Below are 15,737 nucleotides of genomic sequence, written 5' to 3'. Positions count from 1 at the left end.
AGACTTTTCTGGTAGTCAGACAGCACACGTCGGCCAAGAGCCAAAAGCTGGAAACCCCCGAAAGAGCAAAGTGGGAAAAAGATACTCTCCACACGACCAGCAGAGTATAAGACACAAACATAAACGTTGTCTTAAACTTTGCAACGAACATCGAATTATTTTGGTACACCTGTATCCAAAACATTCTTCTTTTTTTATCAGAGAAAACATGAATCGTTTAACTTCTCTTTCCATGATCTGTATCTGAAATTGTTTTATGCAAATAATTATTTTTGTTAAAGAATAAATGATCAAGTTTTCATTAATTACTGATTTCCTGTTTATTTGAGATTAACCCAGTTGATTCCAGATCTACCCTGAAACATGATACCCAAGCTGCAGCCTGAGAGAAGCGGCATATCAGCAACACCAAAGCATTTACTAAAGATGAACTCAACCACTACGTCGGATATCTAATGTGTTAAATGTATTGTCACACTGACTTAGAGTTGTGCGCGTTTTGTGCCCGCTGAGCATCAGAACGATATATTCCAATGACCAGTGTGTGTCTTGTTACATTTGAGAGTTCTATTTCTACACAAAGTTAAACGTGTAACCACTCGGACTTAAGATTGGTGCATGTATTCTTGCCCGTGTGAACAACCTGTCCACAAAGGGATTACATGTATCGTCCCGTGACGCAGGACTGTGCGTAACAAAGCTAATCAAGAACCTTGATTCCAGTAAAGCTACCTGCCCTAACGGCATTCCAGTTATAGTGTTAAAAAAGCTTCAACCAGAACTTGCTCCCATACTTACGAAACTGTTTAAGCGTTGCCTTAAGGAGAAGTGCTTTCCAACACCCTGGAAAACCTCATCAGTATGCCCTGTATTTAAGAACTCAGGTGATAAGTCATCTCCCCCTCAGTACAGACCAATAAGTCTCCTATGTGTCATGAATAAGTTGTTGGAATCCATATTAAATAGAGAAATAGTCAACCACCTCAGCAGAAATAACCTTTTTAGTGACACGCAATATGGTTTCCGTTCTGCAAGATCTACAGCAGATGTGCTAACGGTTATATCTCACAGGATTAGTGAATCTCTTGACAAAGGCTTCCTTTCCAGGGCAATTGCTCTTGACATATCAAAGGCCTTCGACAAGGTATGGCATAAAGGCCTACTTCACAAGATCTCTAGCTACGGTATAACTGGAAATATTCTCTCTATCATTAAATCATTTCTCTATGATAGGAGTAGTGGTTGATGGACAAAAATCAGAGGCCTGCAGTATTAATGCTGGAGTCCCTCAAGGATTCATCCTGGGCCCAACTCTCTTCCAGATCTACATCAATGATCTCCCTAAACACATGCTTGAATCATTCGTTGACATCTATGCTGCTGACACGATCATCTACAGCAACACATCAAAGGATGTAAATGACAAAGCTCTCTCTCTGATTCTCTCTCCTCTGATCTCGAACGATTGGTTCAGTGGGGCTGGTTACCTTTAATGCATCTAAAACCAAACTCCTATCTTTACATAATCAACGCTCTGGTCACCATCTGGCATCAATTGAAATGGATGGCTCTCGTCTAGGAGGAGCTCAATGTTTTGACAAGCTTATGGGCTTGACCTTCACTCTTGATCTGAAATGGAACACGTACATTAAGTCTGTTGCCAAGGTCACTGGAAAGATGGTGGGATCCTTCTACCGCTCCAGAAGATATCTCACTACTGATGCAATTCTCTATCTATATAAAAGCCAAGTACGTCCAAGGATGGAATACTGCTGCCATATCTGGACAAGAGCTGCTAAAAATAGCCTATCCTGCATTGACAGAGTACAAAATAGACTTCGTGGCTTAGTGGGGGATGTCCTTTTCTCTACCCTGCAACCTCTCTCCCACAGAAGAGACGTTGCAAGCCTATCTTTGTTTTATCGTTATTTCCATGGTAGGTGCCCGTCTGAACTCCAATCTCTGGTCCCTCTTCGCCAATCTTTTACAAAAAAACACCCGTCTAGCTGAATCCACTGTCAAAAATTTCCCCCACTAAATCAAAACGTGGATTCCATGAACAAAGCTCCTTTCTTAGAACTGCACGCCTGTGGAACTCTGTTCCGTCTGCCTGCTTCCCTCCTGACTACAACTTGGATGTCTTCAAGTCCAACGTAAACAAATTCCTGATGAACCGCCCCCTTAAGTAGACACTCTAAAATATCCACACTAACGTACTGTACTTACAATAACCCTTATCCATGAGTGGCTTCCGGGCCTTGATAAGTGGTGACCACCTTGTAAAAAAAACCGCCTCCTATAAACGTTTACACATACGCAAAGATACATTTTGCTATTAATCTACTTTTCTATGTATACGTTATTGCAATAATCTTACTCATCAGAAAGAGGAAATGATTGAATGTTGTGTGACGGTCGATGAAGACAATTGATAGGAAATTTGTGACTGCTTTTATTTTTATACTGTTTGATTTTAGTCCATCAATTTTAATTTGATGAAGTTACTTTTGAATGGGATCGGATCAAAAACTATAAAATAAATCCATTGCAGACGAAAACGACGCCAATTGTATTTAGTGTTACTTCTATAGTCATCAGTCGCCATTTACAAGAACGAGGAAATTCGTTAGAATTCAAATACTGTCAATACTAGACACCGTGAAAAAGAGTTGCAAGCCATTTATTGAAGTTCGTCTTAAACCTCGACACCATTATCAGATAAGAGTTATGGACTTTTTGTCTTTTTACTTATACGTAAATGTTAATTTATTTCCATGTACTGAATCCACTTCTAAACTAATTAACCGATCATTATGTTTCTTCCAATCAAAATCTTTGTTGATTGTTCGTTTCATTGCGAGTTTCTGCGACTTCCGGTATCATTCTATAGAGACATGGCTAGTCCGTTGACTTTTAGGAACAGACTAAATGGTGATCAAGAATAGACTGAATGTTGATTAAGAATAGATCCACGACACCTGAAAAACCTGGAGTTGTGAAAGACCATATGAACTCATCGGTCTGCAATTCAGAGTTCATATAATATTTTTAATTATTTTTTTTTACTCACGTTCACCCCTAACAAGGCATATCGCCACTTGAACGTAAGGGGCTACTATTAGGGACCATGCATAGGAATGATTAGCAAGATGTTGGTTTGCATTACATTTAAACTTTTACAGTCAGTGGCAGGAAGGGAATTCCAAAGTAGGCGGGTCGGGAACATGGCTGTATGTTTGTGGGAATGGGCTATAGAGAAGATATAAGTAGAGCGTCCAACTGCACCTGTGCAAACTGAGAACCCCAGCCAATTTTTATGGCGGTTTTAATTCACCAAACACATTATTTGGGCGTTACTATCTAAGGAGAGTGCGATACTACCAGACACATGATCGATTAGGGTACAATCCTGACGAGTAGAGAAAATATATGTAACTAAGCCCGTGCATATATCTATCCGAGTCCTTACAGCAGAGCGGGAGGTATCCTGTCATGTTAAAGTAGTTAAAGGGGATTGAAGAGTATAGAGTTGTTAATTCAATGCTAGGATATCTGGAGAGTTTACTAATGGGTAAGATTCTACATCATCTAGATTACTTCTAAGCTCACGGATATCTGTGAATGTAAGCCTCAAAGTAGGGGGAGTTGGTTTGGTTTGAGTGGTTGTTTGGTTTTGTCGTGATATTTGGCTAAGTTTTCATCTCATTACGTTTTTGTCTAATTTAAGGTTGGGGTCGGGGAGAGTGTTGACCAAAGTGGGCCAGTTTTGACGCCAAGTATACATACACATAATGGTCCATTTAATCGAGTCGTGCCTAGAAAGTTGTGGCCTAATGAACGCCCAACAGATATAACTGCAGGGTCCATTCCCATACACGACACGGCACTATAACTAATCCGATATTATACCACTAATAATAGAGCAAGCGATCTAAGCGCTACCAAAGTTGAAAACAGCAGCCAGACACTGTCAATAAGGTACTCTCAACCTTTCAGACAAAACTGGCCCAGATCAGCCGAGTGAGCACAAGTGGCATGCAAGCAACCCCAATTTGCTCAGTTTGTGGGGGAAAGAAAAAATAGGGGTAGGGGAACTGTTATATTTTCATTATTATTATTATTATTATTATTATTATTATTATTATTATGATGATTATTCTTTTCTTGTTGTTATATTGTTCGTTGTTATTGTTCTTTGTTAAAAGTGCATGTTAGAGAATGATGTTGTTGTAAGAGAGATTGTTCGTGTTATGACGGTATTCATATATATTAAATGTTCATACTTAGAGGTGTAGATATGAGATGTAGAGTTCACATTGTAGATATGAGATGTGTATGCCAAGACATTTTAAACCACATGATATACAAGACATATAATAACAATTTTCACTTTACCTTTTGGTAGAATTACAACACAAAGACGACGTTTATAAAAACACATGATGGGTTTATTTCTTCTCACGACCGGCAGTGGTTTTCTGAGTCTAGAATTCAAAGCTTCACATTCTAAGTTTCAAAAGTGACCGTCTCGCTTCTAGACGTTCGAATGTCCATGTCTGGACTGTCGTCTGTCGTCCTCAGACTCTCTCTGACTCTCCCCAGTTTCTCCTCGCTTAACTCTAAAATTTCTAACTATATCTAGAACTTCCCATTTTCCATGACGTCATACACATGTTAAAACATGTGTCTTCTTTCACGTGTTCTGGACATGCGTGTCCAAAACATTTCCTTTGTTTACAAAAGGAATTTTAACCTATATTCCCAGTAACCTATTTTTCCAATATGTTAAAACATGTTTATTAAATTATCTTGTATAGTTACATTCCTCAATTGAATTTTTCATAACAGAATTGACAACGCACATTCTTTTCTTGAAACTATTTCATCTCTAAGTTAAACAATGGTTTGTTTTACATTCCATTTTCTAATTCTCTCTCGTAATCTATTTCTAAACCTAATTTACGAGGTTCGAATTTCGTCTATTCTATTTCATTTTCATTTTAACTAAATCTCTCTATTTTTATACTTACATGAAAAGGGGCAGCCCTTATCATGTAACAGAACTACTCCAGTTTTAATATCAGATTTTCCTTCTCCTAAATCGATAACCTGACAAGATCTATGGGTCCATCACACCGAGAGAAGTAACCATGCGCCTAGTTTCTACAACAAGTATTTCTACATCCCCACATGGATGGAAATATTAAGAATATTACTATAATAAACGTAAAAATATAAATTAAAAAGTAAAGGTTGAAAAGAAAGATCTTGCGGAATTTTAAATGTTTGTTTCAAATGATGCATTTTCAAATAAGTTTTCGTTATAAAACCTTTATATTATTATCGTTTTAAAGAACGTTTTTCTCTCTATCTAATCGTTTGAATGACAATTTGTTTAAAACATTTTTTCTGAATATTGAATACAAGATAGAAAAAAAGCAAATTCGCACAATTTTCTTGTTTAAATTCAAGCTAGGCCGAAAAACTGATGAAACAGACTGCGATATCTACAAAGTATTTACCCCATGAACCATTGCTGAACTCATAGCACAATGGTGGTTTCAAAAATTTCATGGCGTTGACGAGAGTCTTGAAGATGATGAGCGTATTGGTCGGCCGTCGGATGTTGACAACAATCAATTAAGCGCATTAGGCGAAACCAATCCATGCACAACTGTTCGAGAACTTGATTCTGAATTAGACGTAACGTATGCGATGATTTCCAGCTACTTGAGAGAGATTGGAAAGACAAAACAACTTGATAAATGGGTGCATCACGAATTGAACGACAATACATAAAAAACGCTGTTATGAAGTGTCATCTTTCCTCCTTTTACACAACAAGAATGACCCGTTTCTCGACCGGGTTGTGACTTGCGATGAAATGTGGATTCTTTACGATAACTGGCGACGCTCAGATCAATAGACAGACGCTGACGAAGCTCTATGACACTTCCCAAAGCCAAAGTGTCACCAAAAGAAGATCATGCTGACTGTTGGCGTTATATGGACCCCAGGTTCGGTTTTTGCATCGCTGATGCAAACTGGTTCATGGGCACCAAAATATGTATATGTTACATATAGGAGTTTCATTAAAAGAGAGTCTTAGAGATAATGAGATGTAGATTCACATTGTGGATATGAGATGTGTATGTCACGACATTTTATAACACAGACATATAATAACAATTCACTTTAACTTTTTTGTAAGAATCACAAACACAAGACGACGTTTTATCAAAACACATGATATGTTTATTTCTTTATGACCAGCCGTGGTTTTCATCATCAAGAATTCAAAGCTTCACATTTTAGTTTCAAAGTGATCGTCTCGCTTCCTAGACGTTCGAATTCCCAGACCCTCTCTGAGTTTCTCACTGACTGTCTCTAACTAACTAACGCTCACTTCCTATATTGAGAAATCCATGCATGTCCGGCCAACGTGACTAAAATTCACGTGGCATCAACATGCGTGGACTTGCACGTTTCCTGAACATTCTGATTTTTTAATAACCTATTTTTTCTTTATTTTCACAAAGGAATTCAACCTACATATCTAATTTATTTTTATTTTAACTAATCTCTCTATTTTTATACTTACATGAAAAGGGGACAGCCCTTATCATGTAACATTGGTCTGCGACCGGTCTTATCCATTCCAGTTTTTTTATGCAGATGATACTACGGCGAAGAAGTACTGTCAACAAATGGATGAAATGCATCAGAAACTTTGGCAACACCCAGCATTAGTCAATAAAAATGATCCAATTCTTCCCCACGACAATGCCCGACTGCACATTGCTTAACTAACCCTGCAGAAGCTGAACGAATTGGGCTACGAAACTCTACCTCATCTGTCATACTCTACAGACCTCTCACCTACCGACTACCACTTTTTCAAGTATCCCCCGTGAGAAATTCGTGAGTTATGCGTGAGAAATACTTTAAAAACCTAATCGATATCAAAAACGTTTTTAGCGGCTTCATCTCCACCAAAACACAAAACTGTTACGTAACTGGCATAAATACACTTGTTTTGCGTTTATTCTGATGGTGCTTTTTTCGATCAATAAGTTTTGTTTGAGCCGAGATATCTTCATCTGAATTTAAAAGTTAAAAGCCGCAAGAACTTTCTTGTCAACTTGATATTTAATATATGCTACAGACAAAAATACAGGAAAAACACATTCATTATCAACCGAAAGGTGGAGAGGAGGATGGATCAAAAAGGAAAACAATCCATAAAAAACAACGGATATCGAGTAAAGAACAGCGTACAAAATTCCCATCTATCTGTGGAGGAAAATTAAATTTCAAAAATAGAATGAATATTCACCGGGACAAAATTAATATTCATTTAATGGCTCATACGAAGCGCTCTGTTATAACAAATAAGACGTCGGAAAACCAAGGCCAGAACGCAAACCACATTGCCAGCAATAGCAATTGGGCCAGTGAGTAGGATAAAACTATACAGAATCAAATTTCCACCAGTAAATATGATTAACGGTTAGAATAATATGGTTGTGTTATATACCGAATGAATTGTATAGTAAAAAGGCGGTCGACGAAAATACCAAACAATGAAAACAAACGAAGGGGAAAGATGAGAGACCTGTATGATTAAAATAATACTTTTTTATTCATTTGTCAATTCTATTTTTATTTATTTATTTATTTATTTTAGAACACAGCTATTAGGCGTAGGATAGACAATGTACGCTATATTTATTTAGTTTTTAGTTATTGTACATGAACCAGAGAGAGGAGATTCAAATATTTCTGATTTCTGTAAAAAGGTATTAGATTTCACGTTCCTTGGGGGACTTCAAATGGTTTTATGAGAGTATATGGGGACAATCTCTAAATTGAAAATTCATATATTTTATATTTGCATTAAATTCGAACCAAAATAATTAAACCTCAATTAAGCAAAATTATCAGATTTTTAATTTCTTGTTAAAAACCTTAAAGCTTTGAATTTGAGACATTTTCTAAAATCAAATTTATGTAATGGATTTTTATCAAAATTGAAATAATGATTCTAGATATATCATAGCAAAGATTGATAAAAATTCCAGTTATATCAACTAAAGTAAAAATCTAGAGTAAAGGTGATATTGTAACGTGATCAACCTGAGGGAACAATTTGCCCTCATTCGGGAGCTTTAGATCCCCCAGGGGCCTGAGGCGGGCCGAATAACTATGCTAAGATGGCTTTAATCGATCCGAAGATTTAAAATAGAGGATTTTTTTTTTCATTTTCAAAAAAGATATATTTGCTTATTGTTTGGAAGTCAGAGAGATATATTTTGTATTCAATATTGACGACAAAAATCTGGGAAATAATAACAATTAACATTGTCTGGCCTCGACGAACTCAGAGCCAGGTGTCGGACTGACAGTTGGTGACCTTAGGGGTCATGAGAATTTAATATTGACTTGAATCTCAGATTGCAAAATTAATGATAGAGCCAGAGGATCCGAGCCGAAGTTTCCAAGAAAAAAGGGATCCTAGCGAATGTCATAAGAGAGGGGGTGTTACAAAGACAGACAAACTAAGCGGAATATAATATACTATACTATAATATCATATAATATATATATATATATATATATATATATATATATATATATATATATATATATATATATATAAAGAGAGATAGAGGGAGATTTTTTTAGATTTTAATTCTAGAAATGAACAGAAGGCGATCGGTGGTCATCATAACATTGACTCAAATTCACAGATCAAGAATTAACATAATTTTAACTTGCAAACGACACAACAAATATCGGTAGAATTTATGGGTTAAAATACTGAAGTAACAACAACAACGATAATAATAATAATAATAATAATAATAATAATAATAATAATAATAATAATAATAATAATAATCTGGGGAGGCTTGTTGTCACTCAGACTCCAGAGAACACCACAAGTTGTTCTCAAAGAGAAATCTTTGATGATGGCAAGTGTGACCGCTCTTAGTGAGTAAACAATAATAATAATAATAATAATAATAATAATAATAATAATAATAAAATACAGTTACCAAACGAGCAGACCGCAATTTTCTGGGAAAGCAGACATGAACGACAGCTGAAGGGTAGGTCGTTTTCATTTGATTTATAACCAACTGTAATATATATATATATATATATATATATATATATATATATATATATATATATATATATATTATGACGATACGTCCCGGTTGAAAAATCACAGAAGGGAATTTATCCCCGAAACGTATCGTAAAATCAAAAAAAATGATGTACGTGCCGGCTGTAAAATTATCCCAACCCAGTAGCACTGACTCACGTTCTGGACAGTACTTCCGTCATGGAATTTCCTTATAAGATTCACGGTTGACGAAATACCGGGCAATGAATAACGGAAAAACACGATTATATTTATATTATACACATGTCACTTATTGTGCGTAAAAAAATCAATAATCAAGACAAAATATTAAGAGGAAATAATAATAAGAAGAAAACATACAGACAGTGTCCAGAGGGTCAAAAAGGGGGGGGGGGCAACACTAAAAAAAACTTTTCAGTCCAGCAAGTCGACGTTGTGAAATATAGTGGGGGATATTGAATAGTACTTAACTGTGAGAATGTGCATTCAATCGATGATTGGGCATCCGACAAATTTTTTTTTTACAAGGTGGTCACCACTTATCAAGCCCGGAAGCCACTCAGTGATAAGGGTTATTGTTAGTACAGTACGTTAGTGTGGATATTTAAAGCGTCTACTTAAGGGGGCGGTTCCTTAGGAATTTGTTTACGTTGGACTTGAAGACATCCAAGTTGTAGTCAGGAGGGAAGAAGGCAGACGGAACAGAGTTCCACAGGCGTGCAGTTCTAAGAAGGAAGCTTCGTTCATGGAATCTACGTTTTGATTTAGGCATAGATAAAGAGTGGGAAAATTTTTGACAGTGGATTCAGCTAGACGGGTGTTTTTTGTAAAAGATTGGCGAAGGGGGACCAGAGATTTGAGTTCAAACGAGCACCTGCCATGGAAATAACGATAAAACAAAGATAGGCTTGCAACGTCTCTTCTGTGGGAGAGAGGTTGCGGAGTAGAGAAAAGGACATCCCCCACTAAGCCACGAAGTCTATTTTGTACTCTGTCAAGGCAGGATAGGCTGTTTTTAGCAGCCCCTGCCCATATCCTCAATGTTCTGATGTTATAATGTGAGGCAGTCCCATTTCGCCGACACGCGTCGATATCCTTCGAAGTTCACTTGTCCACTTGTGTTCCCTCGTATTCCTTTCTCGCTTGTTTTCTCAACCAACGACGTTCGGCTGTGTCCTTCCCATATATCTGACCAAGCTAATTTCGTAGTTCTGATGAATTCCCTTTTCGGCTCAAGGGATAAGGCTCAGTTGAGAGAGTCGCCATTTCACCGCATGAATCGCGTTGCTTCTGTTCAACGCATCCTTTCAACTCGAGGATATGTCCCATCCCAATCTCTAAGCTAAGGTGTTTTCATAGTTTTTCTGTTTTCCCTTTTTGGCTGCAGGAATGAGGATTAAGTCGAGTGACTTCCAAGTTATCAAGCAAATCATGTTTGCTGGTGTCTGTCACATTTTTATTATCGACATTCGATATGATCAGCTCCATTCTTTTTTTAAACTCTTTTTTTCGTCCACGCCACTCCCGCCAAAACAGGTATTTCTTTTCCTCCCCTTTTTTCTCTCACGCTGCTTCGTTTTTTGTGGTGGGGGTGTCTGGATGATTTCTCGTCGTGACCTTGGCATGTGTTTTTGATGGATCACCCGGTGCGAACGGGGGATAGCGATGGGGTGTCTAACTCCTTTCTTTTTATGGGTAGACTCGTGGATATTTGGTTGTCGCATGCCTCGATAGCAATGGGGTGGTGTGGGGGTGTCTGGTCGATAGATATTCAAAATGAATTTAAAAAGAGAGGGGGGAAATGGTCACTCCTGCATTATACTATGTTTTCCCGTGACAATATATGCAATATTATCGAGACCTTTACCTACATTCACAGCGAACACAAATCGTTCGACGGTTTGAAAACATTTTCAACGTCGATTGCGAAACTACCTTCATTCAAAAAAGTTCGAATACTTTTGCGAAACACAGTAAATTCGTAAAGTAAATTCTACTTAAGAAATCGAATCCGACAATACAGTCCCAATACTTCACTGTGCTACAAAATGTAAAAATGTTTAATTTGGTTAAGCGAGATGACGAAGATTATTTAACGTTCGCGTTATTCATAAACAAGCACCGTACTAATTTTAGATTAGATAAATTATCAGCAAATGATTTTAAATACCGCATTTTCGTTTGGGATAAGTGTCTGCAAGAATGCTGAAATCAGACATAGAGTACTAGTGAAACTCGAAAACGACCCCAGTATCACTCTACATAAACTAGAGGAGGATTACCAAAGGGTTGTAAGGGTAAGCAGTGGTTCTGAAAACATTTGTCAGAAAAGTAAAGTATAAATCCAAAATTTCCCCCTAATAAAGAGAAAAAAGAATATGTCCACCCACATTTTCAATATAAATCAAAAACTTAGCCTTGAAAAAAGAATATGGCTACCCACATTTTAAAAACAAACGAACCATACAAAAAACAGAAGAAATCATCCCCGAAACCATGTTACATTGGGGATTCTTTTCTTTTTTCGGAATAAAACTTGTCAAAATCGCGGCAAGCTTGGTTATAAAGGTTGGAATCGTAAAAGCAAAAGCAAGAAAAATATGATTGAATTAACACAGTGAAAAGTCAGATGGAAATTTACGTAATAGTAAAAATATTTATTAAAATAGCAAAATTATAATTGGACATTGCACCTGATCTTTCCATAATGGATTTACATACGTGGAAGAAAATTAACAAACAACTTTGCAGAAAACACAAAAGTAAGTTCGTACTGTAACTATTATAATAAATATGTATTAGCAAAGTATTTTATGAGTAAAATTTAAAAGTTTTCGAACTAAAAATTCAGAGAACTTTTTTACGGGCTGGATAGATCGTTCAATAAATACTTTCTGCCAGAAAGCATTGGATGCTGAGGAATTAAAACTTGAATTAAAACAAAATTTCCCGAAGTTTTTTTTCTGCTGGATTAAGCAGATGCACTAAAATGAAGGCAAATTCCTCTACAAGAAAATGCACGACCCATTTTCAAAGAAGGGTAAACGTTTATTCGCATGATTACACAAAATAAACGAAGAACTAGACAAATTAAAAAATATGGGCATCTTATCGAGGATTAGATTTAGCGAATGGGCAGCGTCGACTCTCTAAGTACAGAAAAATTAAAGAAAATTAAGATAATTTTTCCTAGTTTTTTTTTTTAAGATTTTTATGAAGATTTTGATAAAGATTTTGATGAAGATTTTGATAAAGATGTGTAAGTTTGAACTTGGAATGCGGTTTTCAATTGTGTTCAATACTATATACGCACTAATGCGATTTTCAATTGTGTTCAATACTATATACGCATTAATGGGGTTTTCAATTGTGTTCAATACTATATACGCATTAATGGGGTTTTCAATTGTGTTCAATACTATATACGCATTAATGGGGTTTTCAATTGTGTTCAATGCTATATGCGCATTAATGGGGTTTTCAGTTGTGTTCAATACTATATACGCACTAATTAAATTGTAAAAATAAAGAATGTAGATGATGTTTTATAGTCGCTTTTTTAAATTCTGTAAAAATTCAACAATTCAACAAAGTGATAAAGTAAATCATTGAAACGACAATAATAAAGCAGGGAGAATGTCAGTTTTCAAACTATCTAATTCTTAAATAAAATATAATTCTTAAAATTAATCAATTGGATTCAATAAATAAAGTGAAATTCAATTAAATGTTTAGATAATATAGTTAAGTTATAAAGATCTTTTAATAGATCGAATATCATTTATATTTAAAATTCAATAAAAAATGCTAAATTTAAAGTAAATACAAAATGGAACTGGTATAAAGCAACTAGGTGAATCAATAAAAAGTAGTTTATTTGGTTTATGTTTAATTTTTCAGTTAAAGTTGAGATAAGAGAAAAAAAGTTAAAATTAGCAATAGTTAAACACAGTTAATTTTAAAAAATAATGTAAAAAACTGGTAACAGGATAAAGGGTCAGATAGATAAGAAATAGAGAAAGGGTAAAACTACACAGGAAACGATCTCTCTTTCTGATGATAAAAGAAACTGGTGATGTGGTATTATTAGGATTATGGGAATTACCAAATTTAGTTATGCTTTTTTGTTATTATAAATTGTTTTCATATTTTTGTTTAATATATTAGATACTAACTGGCCGCTCATCGTTGACTGTCATAAAATACGCTTAAATATGATATTTTTTATTTGTGCAGTTTTCGTATTTATTATTATAGAGCTAATTCTCTACCGAGTATTATATATTATATCGTACACAATATATAGTAGTGATTTCAAAAGTTAAAAAATATTACTTCGGTGGCCATCAGCTAGAATCGAAACCAAAGCATATCACGTTCCAGACATAGTCGTTACCATTTAAGCTACTGTTCTAAATATTTAAAAAATAGTAATAACTAGGGCTATGACAACAGCATATTCTTATTATTATTTCGACTCTCAAGTATATATCGCCCAAAGACACAGTTAATCAACCGAGAACCACATCACTCTGTATGAAAGCATACAAGATATCAACGAATACACACTCGAGAGTCAAAACAATGAAAAGAATATGCTGTTGTCATAGCCCTAGTAATAACGTTAATAAAAGATACACAAAACATAAAATATATTTAAAATTAATAGCACATACGATATGCCTATATATGTTCCCTTCAATCTACGCTCAACTTTGTCCGAGATATGCCACAAACTACATCATATAGTAAGTGTCCAGTGTGGAAGTTTCGAGATGTGTCGAGTCAATCCTTAGCTGTAATTACTTATTGGTTAGTTTATAACTCAAACTGTAAGGTCGAATATATTTTAAATAAATCGAATTTATCTATTGCTGATAGACTTCAGTCATTTTGGTTTAGTTGTATACTTTAGGTTTTCAACAATTATATAAATTTTATTTTATACGAACAGGTTGAAGGTTAGGTTCTTTTCTATGCATATATTTTTGTAGAAATCTGTTTATTTTTCTAGATATATTATTTAAAATCTAAGTAATTTAAAAATATATATATTGAAAAAATATATTTTAAATATATTTTGAAAAACAAATGACTCTTCAAAATATATGCCTACTAAAGACATAAATCTACAAGCCATTCATATAAGAAAGCAGAAAACTTTTGCCAGAATGAGAAGATTCGATTTAAAATAAACCAAAAATAATTGATGTGCCGTAAATCAAAACAACCAAGCAATCTAACCTTTTGGCACGTGATTCAATTGATAAACGGACACCGATTAGCATTTACACCAGTCATCGACAAACAGCGCTCGTTGCGCTCTTGCAAGAAAAATAACATTGATTAACATTTTCTTCATTTTTGTTTCATTCTTTTTCTATCTTTTTTTAAGTTTTTTTTTTTTCATCACAATCAAATGAATAAATTAGAAACAAATTTGACTGTTTTATGGACATTTTTATGCGTTTTTTATTAACTTTAACTTTCGATTTTAAAATGACAAATGAAATAATTGTCAGCTTGTCAAATATGCAACGTTCATCTTCGAGAATATGGAATCAATTTTTTTCAAGCATTATGTTTTGGTTTCAATTTAGTTTTCATTTTACGAAAAAAATAATAAATTAGAAGCAAATCTTACAACATTTTATGTAAATCTCTTCTTTATATTAATTTTAACTTTCAATTTGAAGGTGATATTTTTCAGATTGTTAAATATGCATCTGTAATTTAAATAAAATAATTTTGATGAAAGTTTGATTCACGGATTATAAAGATATTGAATTTTTTTTAGCTTTGATACACGAATTATAATTCATATTGAATTCACATTGATTTTTAAAGTATTGATTTTTTTTTCAACGTGACGTATCTCGGCAGCAACGTGTGTTAATCACAGTGAATATCATATCAAGACTTCGATTTTCTTACAGAAAACTTGAACGATTATCTTTCACAACTAAAATGAATTATTTGAACAGAAAGTCTTGCACCACTTTTATGTCCATTTACGAAGAATAAAATGAATATATCATGATATAAAATCTTATGTCTTAAATTACTATTTTAATTTTCATCAAAATATATTATATAATTTGGATAATCGATAATGTCTAAAATGTAAGGGTTCATCTTATGCCCACTAAAACCTGTTTAAAATTGGTCACTTAGGATTTATGAAATAATGTGTTATTTCTTAGGTAAATACTTACGCGTATGGTCTCCCATAGTGAAATGGCCGATATTTTTTCAACAGAAAGTAGTAGTGCTGATCGCCTGACGATGAGTCTTGTCTTATGTGACCGGTTTCTCTAACCAGATTTAGATACACGGCCCCTAATTCTCCTCTTAAAAAGTATATGTTTTATAGGAAAATGTGTTTTTATTGTATTTTTAATCAGATAAAACGAACATATAAGAAAAAAATGTAAAAAAATATCCAACACAATGGCAATCTATTCATCAAAACAATGACAATCTATCACCAAATAAATTATCATAGAATATATAAGAAGCCATTTTAAATAGATAAACACATAGACAGCCGGACAGATAAACGTGAAGAATTAACTATCGATTA

This window comes from Euprymna scolopes, chromosome 7 (assembly GCF_053919585.1).
Source record: "Euprymna scolopes isolate OS-2025 chromosome 7, ASM5391958v1, whole genome shotgun sequence".
NCBI classification, from domain to species: Eukaryota; Metazoa; Mollusca; class Cephalopoda; order Sepiida; family Sepiolidae; genus Euprymna; species Euprymna scolopes.
This window is presented reverse-complemented; position numbering follows the sequence as displayed.